Here is a 14,642-nt window from a genome sequence, read left to right as displayed (position 1 = left end):
CCCCCCCCCCCCCCCCGCTGCTCGAGGGGCCAGCATTCGTGGGCCTTCCTTGGGGACAAGGGTGACCCCCTTCAAATCCCAGCTGAAATGTATGTGCACTTGGGAGCTACGATTCCAGAGCCAGCGGGCCTGGGCTCGAATCCTGCCCCCAGCACTTGCACGCTGTGTCCTTTCAGGCAACACTTAACCTCTTTGTAGCAACGGCCCCGTCAGCAAAATGCCTCTGGATTAAACGGATGCGCGGGAAGCTGAGGGCGGTGCCTGGCGCACAGTAGGTGCTCAAGGAGTTGCTGGAATCCCTGGGGCCAGGCCCTTGGCTTTGAGCTCCAGGTCCTGGGCCACGCAGGTCTGACCCGTTTCCCGTAAAGATGCGAGACCTCGGCTCCCAGAGGGTCCGGACAGCACTGAGGTCGGCCCTCGCGCCTGGCCCAGTGGGGATTCCAACCAGGGGCTGGGCCTCCGGCGCCCGCGCTGACCCCGCTGCGCCCTCTAAGTCCCCAAGAGGGGCCGAGGCGCCCCCAGGTCATACAGCACCGGAGCGGGAGAGCACACGGGGCCCTCTTCCGCGGGGGCAGCGCCGTCATCCCGGCTCCAGGCTGGGGGGCTGGAGGCGGCGGCTGGGATGAAGGACCGAGTTCCGGCGTGGAGCATTTCCATGGCAGCCTGGCGGGAGCCCGCCGCTGCGATTCAGGGTCCGCTGGAGCGGCTGCTAAAAATAGCCAGCACCACCGGGCTCATTAGCTGCCGGGCTTTTGGCTGCCAGGTACCCGCTCCCCGCTCTCCTTCCCGCTCGCGCGAGGCCCGGCGAGGTTGCAGGAGGCGAGGTTGCAGGAGGCGAGGTTGCAGGAGGCGAGGTTGCAGGAGGCGAGGTTGCAGGAGGCGAGGTTGCAGGAGGAGAGGTTGCAGGAGGAGAGGTTGCAGGAGGCGAGGTTGCAGGAGGCGAGGTTGCAGGAGGAGAGGTTGCAGGAGGAGAGGTTGCAGCAGGCGAGGTTGCAGGAGGCGAGGTTGCAGAAGGAGAGGTTGCAGGAGGCGAGGTTGCAGGAGGCGAGGTTGCAGGAGGCGAGGTTGCAGGAGGCGAGGTTGCAGGAGGAGAGGTTGCAGGAGGATGCGCGCGGGCAGGCGCAGCCTGGTCCTGGGCCCTCACCCCGCGGACCGGCCTCCAGGCCTGGCCCCTCCTGGCCTTCCTCTCCGGGTCTTCCTCAAAGGCGAATCTGACGGCACTCCTCCCCTGCTCTGAAGCCTTCCTTGGCTCCCCATTGCTTTTGACCTCAAGCCCCCACACTTCACCCCCCTTACCTCCCGGATGTCAGCTCTCCCTGCTCTGGATGTCTCTCAGGGGCCGGAACCCACACATACTGCCCCCTGGGACAGAGCCTTTGCTCCTGCGTCCCTCCCCAGTGGCCCGCGCTGCCTTCTCCGTTTCATTTTTCGCATCTCAGCTTACACATCACCTCCTCTGGAAAAGCCCGCAGCCCCGGCTTAGCTCTGGGGCCTCTGGTAGGTCCCCTCCTGCCAGCTCTGACACTGACCTGTGAGCTCTGAGGGGGAAGGATGAATGTGTTTTGGTTCTAGCATTAGTCATAGCACATGGTACACAGCAGGTGCTCAATAAGTGTTTGTGGACTGAGTAAGGGAATGAGATTACCCAGCTCTGATAGAGGCATGTCCTGGGGTCATCATGGTGGGCGTCCAATCTGAGGCTTCCTACTGTGCTCTGTCCCCAGGCCAGAAAGTCCACTGCCCACCTTCTCTCTCCAGGAGGCTCCTTCATCCCCTTCCTCCAGGGAGGACTGCTGTGTGACCCGGCTCTGTCACTCACCCTCTCTGATCCCCTTTCTGCGTCACAGATCGCCTCAGACATAAGGACTTGGAGGTTGAAAGGGTCCAGCTAGTGGAGCTGCCAACATTTGGGAAGGAGAGGGAGGGAGATACGACAGTGGAGAGGATAGAAAGATATTATCTGTTGAAGAACCAGTGGGCAGCCGCAGATGAACGGTTTTCTGAGGAGAGAGCCAGAAAGGAGAGTTTCCAGGCTGAGCATAAGGTGCTGAATTTGGCATGGAATCGCTTGGTTGCAGCAAGAGGCAGGAGGCCAAGAGCAGACTCAAAGGGAACTCTGCAGTGTGGGCAGTGACAGTGCACAAAACTCTTCACTGTTTGAGATCTGTGTTGCCATGAAGCTATGATCGCAGCATCATCAAACCATGGCACCACCCCCGGCTGTGATGGAGGCTCCACAGGCACCAGGGACCTAGACTTCTTCTATCAGCCAAACCTCCCCTCCGTCTGGTGGGCCAAAATGACTGCTTCAGCCCCTGCCATCAAGGCCACCTTCCAGACGAGAGAGGAGGGCGGAGAGGAGACAGGGTAGAGGAAGGCCTATTCTTATCTTCGGGCGGTTACAACCTGGAATTTACAGGCACCATTTATGCTCACGTCAGCCACGTAGTCAAACAGTGACTCTGGGTTGCAAGAAGGGCTAGGAAATGTGTGTAGTCTTTAACTGGGCAGATTCTTTTTTTTTTTAAACTCTCACCCGAGGATATGTTTTCATTGATTCTAGAGAGAGAGGAAGAGAGAGGAAGAGGAAGAGAGAGAGGGAGAGGGAGAGGGAGAGAGAAATAGAGAGAGAAACTTTCAATGAGCCACACTGGCCAAGGCATGGGCAGATTATATTTTTATTTATTAATTTATTTTTAAATATTTTAATTGATTTCTGAGAGGAAGGGAGAGGGAGAGAGACAGAAACGCGATGAGAGAGACTCATTGACTGGCTGCCTCCTGCACGCCCCCTACTGGGGATCGAGCCCACAACCCAGGCATGTGCCCTTGATCAGAATCAAACCTGGGACCCTTCAGTCCGCAGGCCAACGTTCTATCCACTGAGCAAGACCAGCTAGGGCCGGATTCTATTTTTAAAGGAGAAAGTAGAGAATGACTATTGGGGGCCAGCCCACAGCTACTGCCACCAAATGGGTTGGGAAGGAGGAGTCAACATCTGTCAACATTAAATACTCCACCTTGTCCTCGGGATGACCTGCCTCTGTCACCTCCCTGCCCTCCCCTCCTGCCTCTCTTCCCCTTGCTCACTCTGCTCCAGCAACGGGGGCCTCCTTGCAGTTCTTTCAACACACCAGGCACGGTCCTGCCCCAGGGCCTTTGCACAGGCTGTTCCTGCTTCCTGGAATGCTCTTCTCCCAGATCTCTCCATGGCTCCCTCCCTCCTCTCCTTCAGATCTCTGCTCATAGGTCACCTTCTCAGTGAGGCCTTCCCTGAACATCCTGTTTACAATTGCAAACTGCCCTCCCTCCCCAATTCTTGCTCTATTCTGCTCGAATTTTCTTCCCAGCACTTAGCATTCTCTAAAACTCCATAGACAGGGGAACTGAGGTCCCAAGGGGAAAGGTGATTCACCCCAGGTCACATGCTACTGGGTGGCAAAATAGGACCGTGTTACCTGCCAAGTTCCCATTTCCTCTCTGTCACTGACACTCTTCCTCTACCTCTCTTCCACCCAAGAGCTTCCTATAAATTTCCATTCTGCCCATGTTTCCTGGAATGAATTTCTGTCGCTTTCGGCCAAGAGCCTGGGATGACCAAGGGACACCTCTATCCTGCCAGGCACAGTGCCTGGTGCATTAGCTGCTATATTACATTTAATTGCCACACAAACATGACAATGTTTGCAGATATCAGAGCACACCCATAATGCTCTTAGTCCCAATTCTCAGGGCAGGGAGAGATGGAGGCATAGTGGGGGGAAGGCGTGGTCCTGCTCACACAGCCAGGCGGTGGCAAGGGGCGGATTCCACCCTTCCGACTTCCTGGCCACCATTCGATGAGGCTCACTGCCACCCGGGACAGTGCGCAGCTGATGGTCTTGGGTTCAAACCCTGCCTGTGCAGCCTTGGGCATCTTCCTCTCCCTTGCCAGACCTCAGTTTTCTGTTCTGAGAAATGGGATCCTAAAAGCTGTCCTGGGTGCATCCCACTGAACGTCCCATTGTTCCCAGAGCCTGGCATAAAGGCAAGGACATCAGCCAGCTCCCGAGGGCTGCAGATGCCCCCAACTCAGACACCCTCCAGTTCCCGGGCCTCGCTCCATACTCCCTTGGCCCCCCCCCGTGCCAGGTTTCTGTTTAGTTTAATAATCTCCTGAAAGTTTAATTGTTGTTTTATTCATCCGTGACCTTTCTCTCTCATCTGGAGACGTATTATTGCTAATCTACAAATTTCAAGAACCAGATTTATTTGCAAAACCAATTACCTTCCTATGCAAATGACCTCTTTCCACTCCCGCCTCCCTGGCCAGCTGGCTGCTGAGGGGTGAGGGGGAGCCGCTGCCCGCCCCTTTAGAGCTGCTGCTCAAACACTTGGATGCAGACTTATCTATAATTCCTCCAAGCGGGTGGCCCTCTCGGCCCGGAGTTAATCAGAATCTCAGTAATCAAGGGAGGCCCTGACCCCACGTCTCTCAGTTCTGACCTCCGAAAGGGGCCTCTTGAAGTGGCCAGAGGTTCTGATTGCCTCCCCACCTGGCCCTTCTGATGGGAATGATGGCTGTTCAAGGGTTCATTCATTCATTTGTTTATTCATTCATTCAGAATGATGCATCGAGTGTCTACTGTGAGCCAGGCACTGTTCTAGGCTTTGGAAGCAGAGCAGGGAATAGGCAGGCCAGAAGGAAAGAGGTCCCCATCTTGATGAAACTGACCGAGAGAGAGAAAACAGGCGAGGTAAAGAAGGAAAATACATAGCACAGCCCACAGTATGAATGCCAGTGGAGGCCGTGACCAGTGTGGCTCAGTTGGTTGGGCGTTGTCCTGTGCACCTCAGGGTTGCCGCTTCGATTTCCGGTCAGGGCACGTGCCTGGGTTTCGGGCTGGATCCCTTGGAGGGGGCATGCAGGAAGCAGCCGATCTTCACTCTCATATCGATGTTTCTCTCTCTCTCCCTCTCACTTCCTCTCTGTCTCAAAATCAGTTTTAAAAATCTTTGAAAAAATGTATTTTAAAAATTTTTCAGTGATGGACAATCAAGCAGGAGAGGGGGATGGGGACTGTCAGGAATGGGTGTTCAGGGGCCCTGGACCCTTTACCCACTTCTTCACTGCTTCAGTCACAAAAAGGAGTTGATTCTTAAAATGCCAAGCTTGGTCCTGCCTCTGGGCTTTAGCACATGCTGTTCCCACTTCCTGGAATGCTTTTCCCAAACCTCTTGGTTAGACCCACACGTCGTCCTACAGTCTCAGCTCACGTGTCACCACCTCAGGGAAGTCTTTCCTGATTGCCCCAGCTTACAAGCATCCCTCCCCTTTCCTTGCTTTGTAATTCTGACCATTTCCTGAAATTAGATTAGGTATTTGTGTGATGATATCTCTGTATCACTCTATTTCAATATCAGCACCTTGAGGACAGAGGAACTGTGTCTGTTTTGTTCACAGCTATGTCATCAGTACCCAGAACAGTATCTGGGCACTCAATAAATATTTGTTGAGTGAATGAATGAATGAATGAATGAATGAATGAGTGAATGAATGATGCAGCGGCCAGGAGGCCAAGCTAGCCGTGATGTAGAGGACATAACTTCTTACCTCAGCCCTTCCCCATACCCTCCTGGAGTGGCTGAAATGTTCCCATTTTACAGCTGAGAACATGGAGGCTGCTAGATTAGGCGTGTGGCTTGGCCAGCAAGAGCTGACAGGGCTGAGGTCAGAAACTAGGGGCTGAAGGGATTGCCCTCAGTGGTACTCAGGGCCCCTGCAGCTATCTGACATGAGGAGGGAACAGAGCCTGGACTGGGAGGCATGGCCTTGCCCATCCCGAGGCCTCCAGTTCTTCACCTGGGCCAGGGCCTTCGAGACTCTCCTCACCTTGGTTTCCCTCTCACCTCTCTGGCCGGGCCTTCTGTCTCCTCTGCCTTCTTGTCACTTCCTATGGCTGATTCTTGTTCCTCCCGTGGATACCTGCCGTTGAGTCAGACACCAGACATCTGCCTCTCTTTGGCATATACTGTTCCTTCTGCCTGTCACACTGTTCCCCCTTGAAGCCTTTCCATAGCCTGCCAACCTAATTAGCCCTCCCCCCAATACACATCCCAGAGCAGCCTGAATGTGTCTCAAGGAAATGGCTCGATGTCAGTGATGGAGTTGTTTGTTCAATTGTTTGTTTAACATTCACCTTCCCAACTGGACACTAAGCTCCAGTTGAACAAGGGCCTCAACTGTCATTTAAAAAAATTTTTTTAAGGCAGAGAGAGAACAGAGAAACATCAATTTGTGGTTCCACTTATTTATGCATTCATTGGTTAGTTCTTGTATGTGCCCTGACTGGGGATCGAACCCGCAATCGGGGCATATGGGAACCATGCTCTAACCAACTGAGCTATCCGGCCAGGGCGCTTCTGCTGTCATTTTTATCCTGATGTCTACAGCACCCAGCACAGAAAGAAAAGCACTTGGTGGTAGCTTATAAATGTTCGTTGAGTGATTGAGCAGTGGGTGGGCAGATGGGGGGTGGATGAATGAATGGGTGGGCAGGTGGGTAAGTGTGGGACTGTTAAGTGTTCATTCATTCATTTGTTTATTCATTCCAATTGACCGGTGGGTGGGGATGGGAGGATGGATGAGCGGTTGCATGGGTGAGATGGATGAAAGGATGGGGGGATGAGTGTGTGGGGGGTGAATGGAAGGATGCGGGGCATGGGTGGGTGGGGGGGGTGAGGGAATGTGTGGATGAGTGGAAGATGGGTGGGGAGTCTTGCCTTGGTGAGGCAGGCTGCCCCAGCCGGTGGCTCTGAGGACCTGTGTGGGGAGGAGTGGGCATGGCCGCGGGCCTCTAGCTCTTTCTGCAGGGCTCAGATTGCCTCGGCCCTCACACCTGCACTCCTGCTGCCCATAGCGAGCATATCCCCCTGACGGGGCCCCACTTTTAGCCAGGAATGCAGCCCCCAGCCCTCTGCTCTTTACCCCTTCACTTGATTCAATCCTGGCCACCTGCCGGTTCAATTATTCTGCCGCTGGGGTGGCTGGCAATTTTCTTTCAGGGCTGAGAAGCTGTGTCTGTATCTGTGTGACTTTGAACAGCACGGAGACCCAGAGACAGAAACACAGAGACAAAGAGAAGAGGAGAGAGAGGGGGGGGTGGTAGGGCAAAAGGCAGTCTGGGCTAATCTCATTCCCTCCTCCCCCGAAAGCTTTTATTTATTTATTTTAAAAACTATTTTTATTGCCCAGCTGGTGTGGCTCAGTGGTTGAGCATTGACCTATGAACCAGGAGGTCATGGTTCAATTCCCAGTCAGGGCACATGCCTGGATTGTGGGCTAGATCCCCACCCAGCAGGGGGCGTGCAGGAGGCAGCCGATCCATGATTCTCTCTCATCATTGATGTTTCTATTTCTTTCTCTCCCTCTCCCTTCCTCTCTGAAATCAACAAAAATATATTTTAAAGAAATAAAGAAAGAATATACAAAAGTAACCTTCCCAACTGAGCCACACTGGCCAGGGCCCTCGCTCCAAGCTTTTAAAATATTCAAAACAGTGACCACCTGGCAAGAATTCCAGAATTTCCCCCCTGTGACCTCATTTTACTTTTCCATCTTTCAACACACACACACACACACACACACACACACACACACACACACACACTTCAGGACACAAAACTCAGCCCAGACTTTGCTGAGGACCTTGCTAGTGACTGGTCAGCTCAGGGAAAACGGAGATAGTGAGCTCCTCATCCAGAGAGGAGTCCAAGCAAAGGGTGTAGAAGTTCAAGGTGCCCATTTATTCTGCTTTGGACCCTTTAGATTTTTTTGAGCTCTTGCTAAATGCCAGGGGCTGTGATGGAGGGTGTGAGGGGATAGAGGGAGGAGGTGAGGGCTGGAAGGGGACAGAAGCAGTTTGTACAGGGCCTTGGGTGCTGGAGGATTTTGGCTTTTATCCTGAGGGAGGTTGGAGCCCTGGAGGGTGGTGGACTCCTGTCTCAGGTGCTCAGAAGTGCCCTTTGACTGCTGCTTGTGGGAGGTCAGTTGTCAGGGGACCAGGGCAGAAGCTACTGCACTGGTCCAGGTGAGCAATGATGTGGGAAGAGCCGTCCAGGCAGAGGAAGCAGCCTGTGCAAAGGTCCTGGGGCAGGACCGTGCCTTGCGTGTTGGAGGAGCAGTGAGGAGGCCTGTGTGGCTGGAGCAGAGTGAGGGAAAGGGAGAGAGGGAGAATGTGAGGGCAGGGAGGGGCCAGGGGCCAGGGGCCAGGGGCCAGGGGCCTCCCTGGTGGATGTCAGGGAGGACTTGGGCTTTCGTCCCCAGGGAGGAGGGAGCCCTGGAGGGCTCTGGGCGGAGGAGGGATGGGACTGACTCAGGTTTACCACGGAGGCTGTGAGTATTTTGCGCCTCTTTGGCTGCTGACCTTGGGCAGGTTCCCCCTTTCTCCAGCTCTTGAGCCCCCCTCTCTGCACGGAGGTGATGGACAGCGTCGTTTCCCAGCACCCCCCTCAGCAGCCTCAGGATCCTCGATGACTCCACTGCCCTGGATCACGGGTGATTATCTGTGAGCACGAACCCTCCCCAGGGCTTTGCAGACAATAATGAAATCACCTCATCTCGTGATCAGGGACTTAACGGGCCGTCCTCACCAGCTGGCGCCTCTCTCCAGGGAGGAATTCCCCAGGCTCAGGCCCCGGCAAGAAGGGAAGACGCTTCTTTTTCTCTGTGCCTCCCCCACCAGGAGTTTAAGCAAAACCAGCTGCTCCCCGGAGAGGACTCCTGCGGTACCATCTTCACAAAGGCGCCTTGGAGTCACTCTAATTCTCACGGTGCACCCTCCTTGCTGGGTGGTTCTGGGCGACTCCCCACCCTCTCTGGACCTTGGTTTTTCTAAACTGGCTCCTGACGCTGCTTCTACACCTCCTGTGAGGGGCTACCTGGTGGGAAGCACAAGGCGGGGTCGCCCTGTGAGAGGCAAAACCTTTCCTTCTGCTGCTTGGCTCCCCCCCCCCCCCCCCCTTTAAATTGTGGTCAAATACACATAACATGCAATTCGCTGTCTGGGCCATTTTTAAGCGCACAGCTCAGTGGCATTAAGTACATTCACATTGTGCAGCCATCACCACCATCCATCCTCAGGACTGTTTTTCATCCTCGCAAACAGAAACTCTGTATCCATTACTCTCGCGTAACAAAGTATCTTAGCGATACTTCCATGACATTCCTTAGTCTTTTATGTAGTTGCAAGGGACTCCTGGTGTGGCTGGATCATCATCCCCTCATTTATTTACCCCTCCACTTTTTCTAAGCTTTCTACGCAGGTTTAACGCCCGCGTTATGCTATTAACCACCGAGCTATTCGGCTAAGAACCCTTGCTTCCCGGGGTGATAGCAAACATATTTAGTTACAGGTACAGCTGGTGTCACTGACCAATGAGAATGGCCGGGCCGGGCCAGGTCCCAGCAGTGCTGTTAGTGGCCGGAGCCATCATCTATGTACCAAGCATTCCTGGACAATGACAAGCCCAAGGTCATGGCCAAGTCCAGGACACAAGCTGTCCTGCTCCCTGTCTGCCAGCGCTTTGGTCTGAGGCTTCCTGAAGCCGGCCCTGCCGCCCGACACCCAGCAGGCATTGCTCCTTCTTCTGAGAGGGTCTTGGTGGTTGGAAAGAAAAGGCCTGTAGATTGTGAGCGAGACTCATCGAAAGCATCGGGGACTAGGATGGCACAATGGTCCTGTTTGTGGCAGCTAAAGGGACCCGGAACGCTTAGCTGGCCCCTGGTCCAGCCTGGAAGAGCACCCCCTTGCTCCGGAGCCCCCCGGGAAGGTGGGTGGAAAGGGAGGGAAGTGGGATGCCTGGTGAAGTGGAACTTAACATTTTTTAATCAGGACGGGCTGCCAGCCACCTTTCCTCTGTAGAGTGGGGGCAGCCTCACTCTGTGAAGCAGAACTTCTTTATTCAGGGAGACTCCGTTGAACAATTTCTTCTGGTTTTCATTCGGATTCAGGGCGCCCACGGTCACGGGGGAATGTCGTTCGGTGATGACGTTGCTATAGCAGATCGGATATGTCAAACCAGCCCCAAATCCTATGGCTGGAAGCACTTATTTCTGTTCATGAGCCTGCAGATTAGCTGGTGATCCTTCTAGGCCTAACCGGGCTGGCTCCTGCCCTGGCACTCCACTTGGGGCTGGGGAGGCCACGCTGCGAATCTTGGCTGGGCTGTCTTGTTTGGGGGTCAGCTGGCTGTTGGCTGGGACCAGCCTGGGATTATTCACATGGCAGCTGGGCTTCAGGAGAGTGAGCGGAAGCGTGCCAGGCCTCTTGAACGTGGAAGCAGACCCTGTTCCAGAGGAGCCAGGAGCTGACCGCGGCCCCAGCTGGGACCTTGATTGCAGCCTTTCGAGACATCCTGGAGCCGAGGATCAGCTAAGTCATATCCGGACTCTTGAGCCACAGAAATGGGGTCAAGAGATAATAACCAAGTGTTGTTTTAAGTATCTATGATTGTGGCAATTTGTTACACAGCAATAGCTGGTTGATACACCTCTCCCCATACCCCTTAATGTGCAGAGTGGGCCAGTGGGGGTGAGGTGGAACTGACCAAGCAAAGGGGTGAAGATCTCGTTTCCTTTCCTTCTGAGGCTCTTTCTGACCAGTTGAGGTGGCCCCGGAGGGAGATCTAAAGGCAGAAGACTCAGTGGAGTCAAATCCAAGACCCCTGGGCGGGACAGTCAGAGGATGCTGAACCTCTGGCTTCAGCAAGTGGCTCAGGACCACCCACCGTGAGCCAGATTGGCTCAATCAGAGTGAAGTCCTGAACGTTTACTAGATTTCTGGGGGGAATTCTGCTGTGGGAGAGAAGACACCCTTTCCCTCAGGTGTTACTGAGCTGGTGGAAACCTGGTCTTCCTAGAACAGTGGTTCTCAACCTTGGCTGCACATTAGAATCACCTGGGAATCTTTTTAAAATCCTCATTTCTGGGCCTCATACTCCAGAAATTCTGTTTCTTTGTTATGGGGTGAGGCCATAACATTAGTGACAAAGAAACAGAATTTCCGGAGGATGAGGCCCAGAAATCAGGATTTTAAAAAGATTCCCAGGTGGTTCTAATGTGCAGCCAAGGTTGAGAACCACTGTCCTAGAAGCTGTCTGATCACCACGTAGGAAGCATCTTTCCATGAAAAGAGCCAATAGAGAGGAAAGAAAAGGATCTTGATGTGATTTGAGCACCTGGATTGAACTGTACCTGAAGCTGTATATATATATTGTGTGTGTTTTTTCTTTTTACAATAGCTCCCTTTTTCCCCAAGCTGATCCGAATCAGGTGTTGCTGTTGTTGCTTTGCCACTTGCAGACCAGAGTCCTGACTATTGATCCAGTTTTGCTGAAGCTGGTGGTACATGGCACTGTGTGAATTTGCTGGGACTGCCATGACATCGTACCACAGACTGGGCGGCTTAAACAAGAGAAATTTATTTTCTCACAATCCCGGAGGCTGGAGGCAAGTCTGAGACAAGGTGTCAGCAGGATTGGCTTCAGCTGAGGCCTCCGTCCTTGGCTCCTAAAAGGCTGCCTCCTCCCAGTGTTCTCCCGTGGCCCACCCTCTGAGCACGTCCGTGTGCGAATCTCCTCATATTCTAAGGACACCAGTCCTATTAGATTAGGGCCCACCCCTGTGACCTTACTTTAACTCAATTACCCCTTTAAAGGCCCCATCTCCAAATCCAGTCACATTCTGAGGTCCTGGGGGTTAGAACTTCAACCTATGAATCCGGGGGCGGGGCACAATTCAGCGTGTAACAGGCACAAAGCCAGGTGTGTGTGTGTGTGTGTGTGTGTGATCAGCAGAGCTTCTCTAACTGCAGACCTGTCTTGGTTGGTCCTACTAGGGATCAAGCCCGCAACCTGGGCATGTGCCCGGCGCGGGAATTGAACCGTGACCTTCTGGTTCATAGGTCGATGCTCAGCCACCGAGCCATACCCACCAGGTTTGGACTGTGCTCTTAACCTCTGCTCTCTCTTTGGCGGGATCCTGCCTCTGCGTGTCTCGGTGATTGACTGGCTACCCTTCAATGCCTGGTGAGCCTGGATGCTCTGTTGTGCCTCTCAGGCCCTCCTCTGCACTAGGAAGCTGGGCAGAGACCGGGAGAAGGAGGGACGGAGGACTCCAGTGAAGAGGCGGGGAGAGATTGATCGTGCAGAGTCCTGGGCCTCTATGGCCATGCGGCCGGTGGCTTTTGTGGAGATTTGTTGCATTGCAGACTCAGCACTTGGCCCGCTTCCCCTCACCTACGGTGCCCCAGTCTCCGCCAGAAAGAAAAAGGGCCTAGTGAGTCCCTGGAGCTGCCAAATTACCCAAGCAGGGTCCTGGGTGGCCCCTGTAGGCAGCAGCTTTCCCCCCAGAGGCAGGGAGGGCAGGGTCTGTTGCCAGGCAGAATTGGATTCAAGTTCTGGGTCTGCCACCCACTGGGTGACCTTGAAGTGTCCTTCAAGCTCCCATGCCTCCGTGCTCTCCTTTGTAACACCCTTCTCTAGAGGCTCAGCATGAGCATGAATCTTGGAGGTGGTGTGGGCTGGGTGAATGATCGCCACGGCAATAGTAATGATACACACAGCACAGTGGTTAAGGAGGCACGGGCTTTGCAGTCACACACACACACCCGTTCAAATTCCAGCTTTTGGAATTTCTGAGATTGGGAGGACCCCCCACATGTCCCATCCCTGGGGGTCTCCATGTTCTTATCTGGGCAGTGAGCCCAGCAGTATTTTGTCCTCCGTGGAGGCTGTGAGGAGGAGTTGGACAGGCCAAAGAGGGTGAAGGTCGTAACCCCCAGAGCCCACGAGGGAAGTGTTAGTCACATGGCAAAGGGGAATTAGGTGCAAATGGAGTGAAGGTTTCTAGTCAGCTGACTTCAAGACAGAGAGATGGTTGTGGAGAGTCCCAATGGGCCCAGTGTAATCCCAAGGGTTCTTTGGGAAAATGGAAGAAGGAGGAAGGACAGGGAGAAGCAGAGAGAGGGCAGCACCAGAAGGACTTGAGCAGCTATTGCTAGCGGTGACGATGGAGGAAGGGGCCATGAGTCAAGGATGCAGGCACCTCTAGACGCTAGAAAAGGCAGGAGAAGGACTCTCCCCTGGAGCTTTCAGAGGAACCAGCCCTACCCACGGCTTGACTTTAGCCCAAGGAGACCCTTGTCGGACTCCAGACTGCAGAACAGTCAGAGAGTCAGTGTATATTGTTTGGCTAAGTATTTCATTAAGTTGGTGGTAACCTGTTGTGGCAGCCTAGGAAGCTCATACAGGTGGTAACTGGCCTTGGCAGATGTGGGAGTCAGGAGTACGTCCATTGTTCCCTGCCTCCTAACACCCATCCTCCCACTCTTCCCCACCTCCAGAACCACTGCTGGATGGCACTCTGTTAAAGACTGCCAGACTCCCTTGCAGCTAACTAGCGAGGAATGACCATGTGACCGAGTCCCGGTTGATGAGATTTTGGGATGGGCTTCGGGGAAGACTCCATAAAGGAGACAATCCACTGGAGAAAATCTACTTTGTCCTTCCGCCCTTCTTCCTTCCTGCTGCTAGAATAAGGATGTGGATGGTTGGATCTTTGGCAATGTGTTCGACCATGAGGAGCAACATGGTAGACATACTGAGGAAGATACAGGACTATGTTCTTGGACAGCTAAATCAATCAATCATCCCTGGATGAACAAGTTATTCATTTATTTAACAAGCCATTGGGAACTTGCTAATGAAGCTGATAAAAATTCCTGTCCCCAGGGAGCTGACATTCCGAGGAGAAAGAGGGGGAGGAGGAGGGGGAGGAGGAGGAGGAGGAGGAGGAGGAGAAGGAGGAGAAGGAGGAGGAGGAGGAAGAGAGCAGATAATGAAGAAATACCTAGTGTCAGGAGGTAAGTGCTAGGGAGGAAGATGAAGGGGCTAAAAGATAGAGAGTAGAGGGATTGATAGGCGAAGGCTCTTGGAATAAGTACTTTAGGTAAAGATCTTAATGAGTAGAAGATAGAAAAAATGTTTCTTAATACTGAAGCAAGTTGACTTGGGTTTTTCTGTTACTTGCAGCCAAAAGCATTGATACTGCTGTTCTTTCTTTAAGTTCTCACACCATACCCATGGGGTGCAGAAGCAATGATCACCCTGTTTTACAGATGAGGAGACTCCGGCTGGGTGGGGAAGTGACATGCCCAAGATCACACAGCTAGTAAGAGGAAGAGCCAGGAGAAAAACCCTTAGTGGCATGGGCAGCTGGGAGCCATGGAAGGTTTGAAGCTAAGAATCATGCAGTGAGATGTGGGGATCAGGTGGGGGAGGAAGCTGCGTATCCGACCTCCACACTTTGCTTCCGCAGTTCCCCCGCCTGTGATGGCTTCTCTTTCCAACCCCAGCTGCAGCCACACCTCCTCCCGGAAGCCCCCCGGCCCCCTCTGTCCTCATCATCTCATCGTGCCCTTCTGCTGAGAGCTCAGAGGGTTGGGGACAAGCGGTGTGTCCCTCTCCCTGCCACCGCGCCATCATGTTTATGCATCGCTCCGGAAAAAACTGATTACATTCCAGCCTGACCTTCTCCCTGTCAGCAGGGCCCATCACTGCATCAATCATTCGGCTCAGAGGGGGAAAAATTATTTTGTCTTTAA

Source organism: Myotis myotis, unplaced genomic scaffold (assembly GCF_014108235.1).
Source record: "Myotis myotis isolate mMyoMyo1 unplaced genomic scaffold, mMyoMyo1.p scaffold_m19_p_6, whole genome shotgun sequence".
NCBI classification, from domain to species: domain Eukaryota; kingdom Metazoa; phylum Chordata; class Mammalia; order Chiroptera; family Vespertilionidae; genus Myotis; species Myotis myotis.
The sequence above is the reverse complement of the archived record's forward strand: the minus strand, read 5'-3'. Positions refer to the sequence as shown.